General features: G+C 41.7%; 2 protein-coding genes across 8 annotated transcripts in view; one reads left to right on the top strand and one right to left on the bottom strand.

Annotated features, from left to right (window-relative positions):
* PIG-V (phosphatidylinositol glycan anchor biosynthesis class V) overlaps positions 1-17,181 on the bottom strand; it is a 207,922-nt gene that overhangs the window by 145,366 nt on the left and 45,375 nt on the right. The gene's annotated exons all lie outside the window — the stretch shown is intronic.
* Positions 1-17,181, top strand: part of svp (COUP transcription factor 2) — a 102,358-nt gene that overhangs the window by 77,192 nt on the left and 7,985 nt on the right. The window lies entirely within an intron of this gene.

Raw genomic sequence — 17,181 nt, forward strand, 5'->3', positions numbered from 1 at the left:
GTTATACTAAGAACACTGCGGTTAAGTTATTAAATTTATCTACCGCACGACTTGTAAAAATAGATTTCGTTTATGTTTTTCTCTTTTATTTTACAACGTACTCCTCTCTTTCTGTTCCCCGTCATTTCTTTTCTTTTCTCTTTATCTTTATCTTCTTACATATTATTTTTATTCTTATTTTTTTTTTTATCCCTCTCTCCCTCGCTGCTTAACGACGCGAGCACGCAGAATACGGCTATGAGCTCCCCTTCACCTCCCCCACATTTACTTCTTATTCTCCGCGCTGTTTTTTCACCAGCCCCGATAACTTTTTCAGGCTGATAAATTTCTCAGCCGGGCCTGTATGTATACGTATAATGCCACTATAATCAAGAAACTTCCAAGAATCGACAATAATTAGCTCTGCCCGTTACGGTATGCTCTGTGTATCGAAAAAAGCTCAAGTATTTTATTTATTATTGTTTGGAATTTTTTTCTTTCGACGATTCAGGCGAATTTGATACGCGCATATATGTCCGCTGACCTGCATCACCGACTTCCGGTCTTGGTACCGCGCCGACTCCAAAGGAATGAATTACTGCGAATAGTTCACCCGCCGCGAAATTCTCAAACTGTACGTACAGCTGGACGGATAGCTCCTGCCGCAGCTCCGCAAAACCTTGACGTTAATGGCATGCATTACGGTTAATAATAGTAAAAACAGAAATCCTACATCAGGTGCGTGTCTCGTAAAAATCTGGTTATAATTACCCCTTGATACGCGATTACATTGCCTGCATTACAACGCAGGCGGCTTCGGTACCTACGCATACCAAGGCTTCCTACTTCGTGACTGCAGCATGCTTATTATTACGCATGTGTGCAAATATTGAATCGTAAAATTCTCTGTGTCCAGGAGGTGCGTTTCCACAGATCCACAGATCTGCAATCAAGCCACTGGTTTATTGGGTCGATATGATTTAATTACTGGTAATTGACAACGCATTTAAATACTCGACTCGTATAGTCCGCGATACCAGAAACTGCTATTCCATCTATGCGTTATACCAGGTGTACTCGGGCACTTTAATCTTTACAGAATATACAGGAAAACCGTTCGTGTCTACTGTATTTCTGGTTAGAAGATGGGTAACCGAAGCCTCTAGAAATTCTGTCAGCGCTAACTTTGGAAATTTTTTTTCGACAATTTATCGTTTAAATCAACTGCAAACTTTAACCCAAATCGAGACGAATCCAATGATACCCAACAACACGTTATTCTTACGGGTGATTAGCGAGGTATCGAATTTTGAAGTCCACGAGCGCTGCGCGACTAATACGCAGTATAAACGCAGCCGTGCGTTGCGCGCACTTTGTGTAATAAAATGCGATATCTCGTTACTGCATCGTCGGAATGATGCGTTGTTGGGTATCGTTGGATTCGTCCTGATGCCCGCTTCAACGTTTTGGGTAAAAAACCTCAAGTATCGCTGAAAAAAAAAAATCAATCCCAATAAATAAACCGACGCATTATTCATCGGAGTCGAAAAATTATAGTAGATCGAACGACGTGCGTTGATTGTTTCAGAAAGCCTAGTCCTCGGAAAAACAAATATGGAACACCCTGTACTTACGTTTATCGATATGCGAGTCAATTAACTAGATACAACAGTGACTGATTTCGAGATACAGGTTGTATTGAATGCGACGCCATAATCTGCGCGTTGATATCGACATCGACAATCCGCACAGTCGTAAATCCCGTTAAAAACGCGAGCTGAGATTGACGAAGGTGATGAAAACTGAATGTCTCCGAACGATTGACGCGTGGCAGACATTATACATCGTAATTGAGCAATTGCTTGAGGGAAATCTCATTTTTATAATTAGCAGCCTGTAATCGTCGCGTCGCGACTTTTTATACAACCAGCCTTAACCAGATTCCAACACAATAATCACTCCTTCAGGTTTTTTCCGTCATCATCTGTTTGAAATGTCCATAAATATTAATTCGGGGATAAATTTTTACATCATTGCAAGACAGGGCCGTGGCTAACCCGGCGGGAGGGGATCAAGTTTTAAACGATTACAGCATCGTTTGACTCGGTAGCGGTAGAAAATCTGAGCGCGTTTTCGGTTTGCGGTTGTGGCGAGGGCGCGCCCGCAACAGCATCCCTCTTCTCGTTCCAACACTCGACCCTCGTTCATGGGGGAATTTGAACCCTCGCAGCGCAAATAATTGTATTAGGTTATATTGTGGTCCGGATAAGTGTGACGCGCACGCTGCTGCATCCACCCCCACCCTCAACCCCCCGAGACACCGCTGACTGCCGGAGATCGGGGCAGGCCATCGGGTTCCGCCATGAAGATAACCCTGAACGCAGGGTATTTAGTATTTCCTATTTAGCTCTACCAACCCTCGACACTCTCGATATGCAATACCCACGTAATTTTTTCTCTCACACCCCTTTTCGTTTCCAGCCTCGGTATGTATTGATCACCGGATGTTCGCGGTATGTACGGTAAAGTTCATTAATGGATTCCCGTTGGCTCCCTATTTTTTTTCGGAATCAAAACTGAAACTAGCTTTTTCTTACTACCAAATTTTAGGATGTTTATGATCAACTTATCGTTTGTTTCTCTAGTCACTCTAGTCGTTGTCGAATAAAGTTTACTTTCGAAAGGAAACTCGTTTCAGTTTTGATTTCAAAAAAAAATAATGAACCACTAGGAACCCATTAATGAACATTACAGCATTATGAAAAAAATTACAAATGAAAGTGATGAATATGACTAGGTTGAAGTTGGTAACGAAATTCTGATGAAAAAAATCACTTTTTTACAACTTCATAATGACCGATGGAGTTCAAGTCTGGAAAATATGACTTTGTTCCAATTTTTGACGGCTCACCAATTTCCAGGCAATCCTAAGTTAGTAGCAAAGTAACGATATTTGATTCGACTATAGAAGTGGTTTAAAACGTGCTTTCAACTCGACGATAATCCTTGATACTTTGGTGATCTTTCATTCATCTCGCTGTATAGTGAAACTTTGCCTAGTGGTAGAAAGAAACATTTGAAATACTTGCTAATAATTTAGTTAAAACGGGACAGTTGAAAAAACTTCATATTCTTGTGTCTACGAGGCTGCAAATATGTTGACAATACTAAATTTCACAGCCCAATAAGACCTCAACATTGTTTTATCGTAACACGAACATCAAATTATCGCAAGAACCGTACAAAAATATAGTTAGTACCGAATAAGAAAAAAGAACACATGCTACATTTTTTGCATTATTAAAACTCCAAGGTTCATTCTGATTCGGTGACGATAAAAAATGTGAAAATAGTCAAAGAGTGTAAAGTAACCACAATTTGGCACCCGCCCTTTTCGGTGTGAGTATTTTAAAATTCAAACAACTAAGACAATGACTTGAGAATTGACGTCGAATGATATTATCGTCACGTCAACAAGTCAGATTAGTTTACAAGAGTGGCGACTTTTCATCATAACCTCATACGTCACCGACCGGAGTCTCCAAGCCGTAGGGATAAATGAGTGCAGGGTAACCGTGAAACCTGATAAACAAGACGAATGCCCTGAGACGCGGAAAAAGTCATAAGCACTGTAGGAGAATAACGTAGATGCATGCATGCATGTATGTATGTATGTATGTATGTACATTATACGAAGAATCTCCTCGACGCCGAAGCAAGCTGACGCAAGCTGCGTATAATGGTAGCAACGGTTCGCGGGCTTTTTTACCCAAGCCTCATCTTCATCTCTCCGTATTTTTATTCTCCTCTCTCCCGGACCGATTCCAACATTCGGCGTGTCTCCTCTTCGATCCGGGATCGTGTGGGTGAAACGGTGGTTATAGACACCGGGTACAGGGAGTTGGTAATAGTGGATGCCCCAATGCTGTATCTCGGGCAAGGCATAAATCAAGGATGGGCGTACCCGACATCGAGAGACACCGTAGAGGTTGGAAGGAAGCCTCCCGTCTCTTGAGCAACGCCTGTCGAGATTTATTGCACGGCACCAAGCTCAAGCTCAAGCTCAAGCTCAAGCAGCCAGACCGGCGTGCGGATGACGCCTTTTTCGACGCAATGATTTTCCACGACGAATACACCGTTTCGGGTGAACGGAAATTTTACCTTACCGACAATTAGGCACCGATCAGAGTCGTTTCATCGGTATACAAGCATCATTGTGTCCCAGAGCTTTCGGCGGATCGGCGACTAGCTGCCTCTTCGTTCATGTTGCGTCAAATGGTATATCGGAACCGATGCGGTACCAGTGCTCGTGTATATTTAGATATCAAAGGCCGATAATTGCCCTCCGTGCCCAATCGTCTTTCCATGGAGAATAGCTCGAGCGGATCGACCACACGAGAAACGGGAACAACGAGCCTCTCAGCAGTCGGCGTTGCTCTGTATGAAGATGAACACGTGCCGTATGCTTCTTATTTTCGGAGAGGCCGTTTCTTTAACGAAATAGAACCCGATCAATTTTATACGACGATTAAATTGGGAACATATTGTAACGAATTCGTAGACTTTGCGATCAGTCTTGCGAAAGCTTGGATTTAGACTCGCGTCAAGGATCAAGGTTCAACCTTTCTGAAACCGTAACTCTTAGTCGGTTCGCTTATCCGGCAATTAACGGTTATAGGTATGAGATATTCTTACAAATGAAAATCAGGCCAACTGAATATTAATTTGGGACTGCTAATTCGAGGTACACAATTCATTTCGCTGAGAGTTAATATTGTAGATTACCACCGATGTCTACGTGACTATTACGAATTTATAATTACAAAAAAAAAAACTAAAATGGAATCCCGACGACTTGAACCCAGTCGGTGCAACGTAACGTTTAAATACGTTCGACTTGAATATTTTGCAACGACAGTTTCTTTCAAATCCACAAAATATTGAATATATGTGATATTGGCGTTTGTTATTATGTCGTCGCAGGATGGAAAATTGCCAGAGGTACATTGATTAAAAATCAACATACGGTGCGTGGTCGTGCAAGTAACGACCAGAAATGTGGGTATTGATATAAATAAAAAAGAAAAAATAAGAAGATAGAAAAGAAAATCGGTCTAACCCTGGCACGGGAGTAGCGGAATACATGCAACTATAATACAACTTTATTCGATGAGGTGAAACAAAAATAAAAATGGTACATAAGCTTCGAGAAGAAGGACGATCGGTTCGCGTATCTAGCCAATATGCGAGACGCACAACGCAAGGTCATAATTGTCTCTTTGCGGAAACGAGTGCATCTGTAAATATATATACATATATGTATATACATACAATCTGAGATAAAATATATGTATGTGTATTTCATAAATTATACGAACAATTTCTCTTCGTATTATGTACACAGCGATGAAATATTCAACGATTTTAATTCAAACCTTTCATGCCGTTGTATAGATTGTTATGTTGAATTGAATTATTCGATAACGAGGTAAGAAATATTTTACAAAAATAAATATTACGTAAACTCTGTATAATTAATGATCGTAAATCATCATAGATCGTTTTCGAAACCAATTTTTTGCTACGGGCATAACTAGGATCTTCTTTTTTTTCTGTTACGTAACGTGGGTATACTCTCGTCGTTTTTTTTTTTTTTTTTTATTTTTTTTGCACAACGAAAGGTATGACTCGCAAGAGGAATGAATAAAAAATAAAAAAAAAAAATAAAAAAAAAACATGTCCTTCGCAAAAATACACATCCTGCTGCCATTTGAGAGTGTTACAAACGTTTCACGCTAAATCTTAGGTGAAGATAAAAAAAAAAAAAAAACAAGAAAAACTGGCATCTAAATAGTATTCAAGCAACTAACGCAGTCATCACCGCCGTTGAATGTGTTACAGATATAAAGCTCGGCACCTCGCTTAGTACTTAATTACTATGATTACAGTTAATTGTTTCAATTCATCGTGCTCCGCATTTACGCCGGAGTTTGTTGTTCGGATATTAGTGCGTAATATCGATATCAATTCGTCGTAGATATCACGGCAGCATTGATATCTGTACAAAAAATTTTTTTCGAAGTTTATTTAAGCAGTTGTTATTTGTTAAATCTCTTCTTATTCTCGTTCGCGCATAATTCCAAATATACAATCCACGGTTCGTCGAGAGTCCTGCACAGGTAAGGCACGCCGTCGGTTATAAACGCGCAATACACCAGGGCAGTATTTATATGATACGTGACGTCGAGCAAAGTAATGGCTAGAGAAAACCAGTTACTCACTCCAGAATTCTACACTTATATACTTAGACTTACACTTGCACAAGTCGCCTCTCCTCCCCCTATCCGACTCACTAATACAATCGTAATTCCGTTTCTCCATTCCACTGTACACACCTTGTATATAACGTATATTCGCAGTAACAGGAGGACCGCGTCCAGTGTCCGTGGATGATGATGGCTACGTATGCTGCAAGTTCAGATACAAGCCTTATACGTGCGTACTTACACCAAACGACGTATCGCGGGGAACATTGATCATTAAACGGCGGTAAAGAAAATCCGTTCGAGGCTACGAGGCACGAGAAAGAAATAGCACCTTCTTCTTCCTCGTGCGATAACCTTATACTTGCATGCCTGTGTTGTAATACAGTTACGATACCAACCCGAAGAGGTGGCAAAGGATGAAACAATGCAGACGATATTCCCAGATCTAGTCCAGCTGTTCGCGGTTAGTGTAAATATGGTAAAGACGTAAAATTTTCTGATACAAATTTGGAGCGAAATTCGATGCCGTCCACAAACGTTGAAGAATATTATTATTCAGGGTTCGTCCGTTTTGTTATAAAGGGAGAAAATCTAACGGGTATGAAATAATAATACGAAGGTTACACACCTGACTCGCTATTTCAGCCTAAGAGGATCACGCCGCGGCTAAGTCAACAGCTCGAAGCACCGGACACGTATACATATACCGCACGCGGAGAAATTAAATATGTAAAACTTAGCCTCTAAATATTCAACACGAATTTATTACGAAAACATGATACCGCTGGACATACGGATGGACGAACAACCTAGCGACGTTTACTGCGCCACGGAGAGATACGAGGTGGTTCACGCGACACGAGCTGACGACGTATCCGATCATTAAACAGGCGAAAACGTACAATTGTACGCATGCCGAGCGTTTCCTGAGGAAATTCATCGCGCCAACCGACGGGAAAAGGCTTTGGAACGACTGCGCAGCGCGCCATCTGACGGTGGCGTCCTGCGGCTGAGCGACCGTTACGCTTAAACGGCGAGTCGCGATTGGTCCGCGAGTTCGAATCACCCCAATTCAAATTGCAGTTCGTTGGATATGATCCCCCGTCGAGGTTTCGGACAAATGAAAAACGGGGCCGTTGTTGGTTTTATCTTACAATCTTCTTTTCGATCAGTCGTCGTCAAATTTCGAAAGACGAGAAATTGCTTTACGTAATTCAACGACAGCCCCCCGAACGCTGCTTAACGCTGTATAATGCGACGCGTTAATACTTTCGCAGTCTCGAAGGTCGCTCCGTTTCGCTGGACGACTTTTCAATTAGTATTCCACGCGAGTCGGCTGACAGTGCGCGAGTACCGATCAGTAAATAAACTGAACCGGAATATACAACGTGAGCTGCTGCACGTTGGTTAATAAGTAATAACGTGCTTCGTGATACGAATTTTTATTAATTTTATAACTTTACATCGATTTTTCTCTCATATTTCCATGTACAGCACACACCTGCAGACATGATACTTTTTATATACTCCATAAATAACCATCGACGGATAAAAATCAAAGACTGGTAATTGTAATAAAGGCAATTCTTTTTGTTTTTTCAACGATATTTTCACACCCATAAATTAACCTCGATTACCATATTCATATTTATACACCGTTACAATATAATATTTGACCAATAAATTTCTGCTGTACCGCAGGTACGTTGAATAAGCAGCTGCGAATTGTTACGCAACAAAACAACAACAAAGGTTCCAGCTTTGACCATTCGATTACACGAAGCGGTACAACCGAGCCTCGAAACCCCTTTTCTAATCTGGATGGTGGGAAATCGCGTTAAGATTATTTCTCTCGGAAGCGCAATCTCGGACCAAACTCCCTGTATTTTGTTACGGAAAACTTTGGCAGGCGATAAAATATGTACAAAAGCATCGAGGGACTGCGGTGCACGGTTTTTCGTCATAACAACGCATGCGGGGGTGAAACGCCGGTGTTTTATAACAACCGAAATTTGTGCGATCCCCCCGCGCCGTGAGGCGAACCCTTTGCTTCGTTCCACGTCTAAACGTACACAAACCACCCTCTCAAAAATGATAATTTTACGCCTTGATGCCACTTTGATAGCACGGCGAAGGGAGGAGAAAAAAGAGAGGAGAGATTGAAAGAAAAAAACCATAAACACGACAAACTGGTGCGATCAGAGTAAAAAAAAAAAAGGTTGAAAATTGCCTTTTTCACTCGACTCACACCATCCAGCCCCTCCTCCAGGCAAATGACATCGTTCAACGGTTTGATCTTCTGGTAATAATATGGTAAACTGTGGTGGCATAATGTAACGGTAATATTTCGAATCTTCGAGCCCCGTGGTCAATAAAGATTTTTTTTGCGTCGAGTGAGATTTGATGACGGAGCGTTGTACATTAATTACAGCTCCGTTCTAGTCTTCGAAGTTGGCATCGAAAAGAACTTGTTCGTAGCATGCGTGATCATAGGGTCTGGTATCGTTACAAGAAGGTCAAAGTCATCATTCATATCATCAATAACTGAAAAGTGATTGACTGATAATTTGCGGTAAACGCAGAAAAAAAAAAAAACAACAAAAAATCGTGACTCTGATGACATTTGTCATTTCTTTCACGTGAGGTTTTTCGCCTAGGTACTTCTCCCTCCCGCCGTCCGGAATCGTGTGGATCCAATACGACTCGAGGCATCCTGTGACATTCAGACAGTGACATTTTCACCCCAGGGTTTACGGTCGCGGAACCCTTTGGTGCTCGGGCTCGATCACTCCATTGTCTAAGCTGGCGTCAGCTGGAAACAGCTCGTTCCAGACGATGTGACAACGCTTTGCCAACGTGGCTGGCTCTCCCAACTTCCAGCCACCCTCGCGACTGTTCATGTCTTAATACGTTGTCCAGGATCGGTGAATATAGGTATCGGAAATAACGAGAGGATCTAATTTTCGACTGGTCAAAATCCAAAGGGATCCTTAAACTCCGATACAAATCCTGAAGTAAACCAAGAGACTCCAAATGGGATTGACAAAAAAAATTATACGAACATGTGCTCTTCGGCAATTCTCATCTTTCTGAACAACCGTTCACCCCCAGAAAAAAAAAAACACGAAACAATTTCTTCCGCATCGCGATGCATGGTGTACATTGTGCATTAATACCGGCGCGAATGCGTCGTATACTATAATAACGATACAGGACGGGCGATATTCGCGGGCAATTAATTACCACATCGTTGAAAGTTGTGCTCTGCATTGGTGCCGATTAATTGCGAACCCGGTGCGGCAATCGGTCCCGGGAATAATTGACATTGTTGCCCCTTTGTTTACCGAGGCCACTGAATTTATCAATAGATTCCACCGCTAGGCGTATTATAGCCTGGTCGAATAGCTCGTTCAGTTTTCAGTCTCACCTATACCATCTAGAGAATGCTGGAGTAGAGCGAAACCGAGACTGACGGTGTTGCATCGATTGGGTACATCGTCACCCCGATCGCTTTTGTCTTCCAAACCACCACCCCGGCGACTTAACGTGTAGATAGTAATGAAAATTGATACGAAGCGTAAAAATTCGTATGCCTAAAACGCAACGTTATAGGAAATGGACTCGGATGGTTTATTTATTTCATCCCATTGATGACGGAGTCGAGATCATGGTGTACTACCAGACACATGGTGTAAAGATCGAGAGGGTGATAAAAGAGAGGGGAACGTTAAATGTAAACAATAAAAAGTGAGCACCTATCCGGAAAGACGCGGAGATCCTTGACGACTACGACGACGACGATGAGGACGAGGACGACTCTCGAGCGGATTATACGGCGCGAAAAGTTCACGACCTTTTGTGCGGCGGCACCCCAACGCTTGGTAATTCTCTAAGCGGGCCGTTATACGGGGTGACAACGGGCGCCTGTTGACATTTTGCCCGGAGCTGAAGAGTGGAGAAAAGAGAGAAGAGAAAAGAGAAAAGAGAAGAAGAAGCACGGGAGCAGAACCGGTCCGTGGAATCATTACAACCCAACGACGCCTAAGAACAACGTGCATATAAATACACACACGTATGCCTGGGTGTATTTCACACGAACAGGAATCCCGCCAACTTACACTTACTCCTGAAATACGCTTTACTCGTAGTATCGTTCTCAAATGCACACGAGTTAACGGAGCTACGTCGATGTGTACGTAGTTCTGTGAACCGGGTTGCAGAAAAGCATAGAAAGTTTTACAGAATCAGGGATACGGATGTACTAAGAATTAGTTTATCGCCAGTTCAGGTTGGCAAAGTGCCTCTGAGTAACCGGCAAGACCGAGAATATCAAATTTCTCAGAGTTGAACATGGCAATAAGAGATTTGGTGTAGGTACCATTGTGCTGCGATTCGAAAGGATCCCGATTGTTATTGAAAGAGTAAAGATACCAAAGACGACGAGAGAGCGAAGGATAAGTCGATGTTTTATACAGTCATCTCTCTCGTGAACATGACAGTATAGTAAAATAGCGACGTGTCATTGTATTGTTAAAAAATCCTTATTCTCTACTGTTTATATCCTTGTTAACTGTTCAAGCGATACCTTCTCCGCGGTTCCAAACATAGTAGTCAAGATTATAGTCTCATCGTCCTTTTTTAAGAAACTGCGATGAATGATTGACCCGTTTATCGAAACAGACCCTAAGTAATTGTGTTCCTTCTACACCTTGCACCGTACATGAAATTCCTATTTAGACGGTAGATGTTTAAAATTGTGTCCAAAATTCATGTTCGATTTAAAACTAAAGTGGTACCAAATCGAGTCACATAGACCATTTTCCCAATGTTCAAACAACTTGATCCAACGTACTCAATCAAACCTATGCCTAAAACAACGTACAACCGAATTCACTACACTCTCAGAAATAGCTCGTCTAGTAAGTGAACCATGCCACCACATTCGAGACCAAAAACACTCTTATTACAGTCTGGCATACGGGTATAGGGTAGACTATAAACGCGTAGTCACGAGTATGGCATGGTGGCCCATCGGGTCTCTGGATCTATGGAAAAAGTTGACCTATTACCTGCTCGCCCCGGTACCTTCGTATCATGGTAAAAAAGAAAAGAAAAAAAACAAGAAGAAGAATAAGAATAAGAAGAATAAGAAAGAAAGGAAGAAACCTGTGAGGTGAGAGAGAGAAGAGTGAACATGAGAGATGCGGCGGTGCAGCGACGGGGTTTTTCGACGGTAAACGAAACCCCGTAAGGCCTCTGGTGTCCTCGGTCTTGGTCTGGTGAGGATAACCGCGCCTCGTCTATCCAAGAATACCGTGTAACCCTAGTAATGGGATTGGCATTGTCGCTATTAACATCACAATGTGATCGTAAACGGGCTCTCTTGTACGACACCTATGTTCATAATGCGCGGAGCTCGATGCATCCTGCTGATAGAGTATGCCAGCCTAAATATACACGTTGTTATGATAATTATCGAGTCCTTTCTACGCCGGGAGCCTATCCCCGCACAAAAACACACACACGCGCTCACTCACCACGCATGTGTTGAAACAATTTTCTCTGAAACAGACAGGGAGGTCCGTGCCAAAGGTATACCTACACACGGGATGGACCTTCACAATATTGTGATATCTGATACACATCGTGTGGTCAGCCAGAAAAAGAGTCTCGATGAGCAGGTAGGACACTTCGTCTCTACGTACATACACGAGTGATACTCGACCGACTTGTAAATCCGCACTCGTCGCAAGCAAATATTTTCGTACTACCGCCAAAACGTTGTTTGTTCCCAACAAAAATTTACACATCAAGCAATTTGCTCAAATCAAATGAAACTTCTTCTTTAACCGTACAGCGAAGAATGGATTCGGTTAGTTCGATCAAATTCTGATTGATGAGTCGTCGAGACATTGGGAGTTTTTTTTTTTTTTTCGTATTGAGTAAATTACATTTTTCATTTCTCGTTTTGAGAAAACTATTCCAAATCGAATTGGTTGGAAAATATTATGTTCTCGTGGGTGAAACTGCCAATTCGCATCTTGACGTACCTTAATAATACTTTGCACGGTGGTTTCACCTCCTTAAATCCTTAATGGTAGATAAAAAAAAAAAACTACGTTTCGTTTAGTTTTTAGTCCACTGGAACGTATTAAAAAAAGTAATCAAATCGGAGAGATCGACCTGGGATTTGACCGTCCTTGTGAGTTGGAATTCCGTTTCTGCATTTGAGATATCGAACAGGAATACCTAATATTCATTATTCAACGATATTGCGATTTTTAATTTTCAAGTATCGTCGAAGATTCGTCGAATACCAAAGGTAGAAGAAAATTCCAGCGTCCCGACGCCGTCGAATCGACATGAACGACAACGAGGATGGTTAATTAGTCGAAGCTACCAGAATGCGGGATTTAATTCATCGCGGCGGAGTGTAAAAGTTACAGCTTTTGCAGAGCGTCGAGACGCCGGCGTCTCCTCGTCGTCCCAGGGTATAAACCACTCGGGAGGCTGGCTTATTACGACGTGTAACTCATGTCCCAGGGTCCATTTCCCACCCTCTCTCACACACTCTCTACCCACTGTTATACCCTATACATCGTGTAAAGTTTTCAGGACGTCACGTCGCCGACGCACATCAAAACCCCGTAATCACAGCTGAGTGAGGTACCTCGTTGTTACAATAACGATATTTCCAGGGACACAAGATTTCGAAAGATCGGAAACAACGGTCCGACAAATCAAACGGTACGGTGTTGAACGCGACGTGAAACATTGTGAAGACAAATACAAAAAAAAAGTATAAACAATTTTACGTTGTTGGCAATTGATGCTTTCGTCGTATTAACGAACCACCAATTTCGGCTGAACCTTGCATTTTTTTTCTTAAAGTAAACAAGAGTTTAAAGCCTGTAGACAACTTACTATAATTCGTCAAATTTCAATCTTACTTATTAATTAATAATCCTCGTGTCTAACCCGCGTCTCGTACCTCCGTACGTATAGGTATGTACATAAAAGCCGGCATATGAAGGTCTTCAATTATCACCTGAGACTCGTAACGAATGCAACGAAGAAGCTTAGCATCCAGTGATCATTAAAGATCTGCGATTCTCGATGGTCGTCGACTGGACGATGAGGGTTTTTATAGCACAGGCTGAACACATTCCGTCCCGAGACGGCGTCTGAGCGTCGCGACGTATTGAGAATCGTCTCATCTCGTACGCAATGATCAATTATTTTACTGGCACGTATAAATATAATGCACACACAGCACATATATATAAAGTGTATCGGACATGAAGATAAAGCAAAGGTGCATCATTATACCTGTAAAATGCGATTGTCCGTGCCAAAACGTTTAAACGCACGTTTTCAACGGACATTGATATACAACCGAGTAGTCGGCTGTTCATCTATCAATTCAACTTTACAGCATGTGCGGTGTATGTATAATGCAAAGTGAAACCTCGTATTTTCACCGATTACTCCATTAAACTGGGAAAAATTTCATTTGTTACAGTAACTAGAAAAATTCAGTAAAACAGATATCGTTGAAAAAACTGTTCGAATATTGTTTTTGGTTATTGCAACGCAAAATCAGTTTCCGAGGTTTACTCTACAATTTATCGTTGCACGAGCATTAAATTTTCGCAACAGTAGCAAGAACATGTAGCAACAGTGATCGTAACGAGAAAGAACAGTAACGGATACCAGACTTTCCGACAACAGCTAGAAAACTAATTTTCATTATCTACCTAGAACTATATTTTTCTATTGTGGTAAAAAATGAAAATAGTTAAAGGCCGAGCGGTAACCGGAACATGAAATTTCTCTCATTGTATAACACAAGTAGGTACTACCAAGACGATGGGTTATAGTCAACGTGGTACCAGAGTCTCGGTTTAAGCGTCGAACGATCCCGTTTCACGGTGAAAAACGCACCAAGTGAAAATAAAAAAAAAATAAAAAAAGAAAGAAACCGTGCACGCATAATTACGACTACACGTATTCGTACCAACTTCTGGGAGATGCGGAACGGCGGCGGTGATTTACATGCTTATAGAACTGTCCTCGCGTGGCGATGCAGCGGCGGTCACGTATTTCCTAATCGTCGGTATGCGCAGAACGGCGCTACAAACAGCAGGTATAAGATAAACAGCTGCTGCGTGCACATTTTCAAATGTCCTAGATATACATAGTTATACGACGTTGGTCAATGTTTGTCGTTTATTCGTAAACCGGCGATAAATTTAACGGGGTTGTTCTTACGCTCGCTGCAAATGATTCGCGATGAAATAATGTCAATTCGCATCAGGAACGTCGCGCTGTTTCCGAATCTAAAATATAGTTTTGCGGTTACCGATTTTCTTCCAGCTAATAGGTACATACCAGAGTTGCATAAAGATTTGCGAAACTTTCAATATCTTAAATGCAAAAGACATGCACACGTATTGCGTTTTTACAATATTCATAAAAGCATGCAGATGTAGAAAGAATAATAAGAAGAATGATACAAGTGCAGATGAGGCAGTTAAGATTGGTTAATTTATAGTGGTGGCCAGTCGACGAGGCGCCATACCGTTTAACGTCGTACGTATACATATGTATATATATATATATATATATATATATATATATATATATGTATTATACGCGACGCATGCAAAGAAGAAGACGCGGCAACCACTAAACAGGGTTCATTTGAATGAATTGATGCTGTGAATTGGGCCCCGTGCTGCAGCAGTACCTATATAAAGCAGTTGGTCACCGTACTTAAATAGAAGCGCCTGCAATGAATACGTACAAGTAGATACTTGCATACACGAAACTTACATTATGTACGTACGTGTTATACATATAAGTCAGATCCAATCCGTTTGTTTACCGGCGTCTTCGAAGTCGATCAGTTGACGGTGCAGATTCCTCGGAGTCTGGTTTAATTGAGCTCGTCAATCGAACGATTGAAACATATTTCACTCCGTCGCGTCGCATTACATATACGTATATACTTATACATACAATAAATGTAGTAGTAGTAGGTATTATTATACATATTATATACGTATACCTAGTTTGATTAACGATGAATACACGTGTCCATTTCTGTAATAAATTACACCCTATATATATATATATATGCCGTGGTTGTAACATATTGCGCCAAGTAGGCAGATATCTATGTCAACTTTTATACGCGAGTTGCGTAATGTGTCAAGAGAGCCGCAGCAAGAACCACTTTTTACCACCGCATGTATTTAAAAGGGATGGGACTCCACGGTACCCGTCGTAATTTTCTTATAATCCTTCTCTCTTCGATTGAAAAGCATTGAAGTGCATAAGTCGTAAATTACCGGTTGTAAAGTTGTATGATATGAGATTGAATGAGGAAAAAAAAAAAAAATCACACCGTTAAACGATCCAAATTTACATCGTAATTGGAGATAGTAAAAAGAAAAGAATGTACTGAGAACCTACTAAATGTACCACGATTGATTGTGAATTATCCGCCAAGTGAGATGGAAACAAAGATTTTAAAAAAATTAAATACAACAAATCTGAACGTTCGATAAATTGTAAAATCTGTATAAACGTATACATATATATATATAATATATAAAAGTAAGACAACTCGAGCCAGAAGCGAGGATGACAACGAGAAGAAAAATGTTAAATAAAGTATAATTCGTAAGATATGGTCTCCAGTTTTGGAGATAAAAAAAGAAAAAAAAATTGAGCAAAAGTGCAAAGGCATATCCAACCGCGCGCCTCCTCGACCTTTGCCGGTGTAATCCGCTCTAAACGAAATTCGACGATTCAGCAAAGGTTTGGCGAAAATCCGAGAGAATGAGGGTGACGACGAGGGAAGGAGAGGGCGAGGGGGACGCGAGCGTACAAATAAGGCGTCGTCCGGAGACAAATGACGCGAAGAGGGATCAGCGGGCGACACACAAAGCGCCCTCAGCCACCCCCGGGGTCCCCGGAGCACCCTTCCGAGTCGGAGGTGACGTCACTGACAATGGAAGGTCGAGCTGTGATTAAAGATCGAGACTCCGTAAAAACTCCTTCAAAACTCCCAGAGAGCGAGAGAGCGAGAGAGCGAGAGAGAGAGAGAGAGAGAGAGAGAGAAGGAGAAAAAGAGAGGAAGGGAGTAAGGGATGGTAGCATATCCCGTGAGATATTACCTCCGACCGAGCGACAGCTATATGACGGTTCCATCCGCGGGGAACCAACCCGTCACCGATTCTTTTCCATAGATTCACGCCCCGTTCTATACGTATACACACACGATGTTTTCTACAGGGTCGTACAACACCCGACGATCGCTTCTTCCTACCTAGTTTACACTCGCCATACGGTGCGAATTGCTAACGATGGAACGAGATCCGTCGTCTGCTTTGCAGTTTGATGCGCGTGCGCTAAAGTAAAAAAAAAAAAAAAAATCCGGGAGCATTTCAATTGCCAGGTTGACCAACCGTCGCGAACGTAACCTCAAAATTTTTTTACAGTTGACGCTGATAGTTGCGCTCGACGCCGACGGGTGTCAACATTTTTTAGGTTAAATACGACGCGGCCAACTGTCGTATTAATTTATGACGGTTGGTCATCCTGCAAACAACTGCGTTCCGATTGTGCGCGCGTGCGCGTTAAGCTACAGCAAACGACGGACCATTGCGTGTAACAGTTCGCGGAGTATTTAATCGATTTTTTGAAATAAATTCAATCATTCTAACATATTACGAACACTGAATTCTATTTCATCTCGCGTAATTGTGTGGAAAACTTGTGTTATGCTATAATTTGTACAAGTACACAAAAAACAAAGTTTGTTGAGTTGACCAGACATGGCGATAGAGGTGTTTCTTTTTTTTTTTTCTTATTTCAAGTAAATGAAAATGGGATTAAAAACTCCGGTCATTTAAAAAGAAAAAAAAAA

The sequence above is a fragment of the Neodiprion pinetum genome, chromosome 5, assembly GCF_021155775.2.
Source record: "Neodiprion pinetum isolate iyNeoPine1 chromosome 5, iyNeoPine1.2, whole genome shotgun sequence".
NCBI lineage: Eukaryota > Metazoa > Arthropoda > Insecta > Hymenoptera > Diprionidae > Neodiprion > Neodiprion pinetum.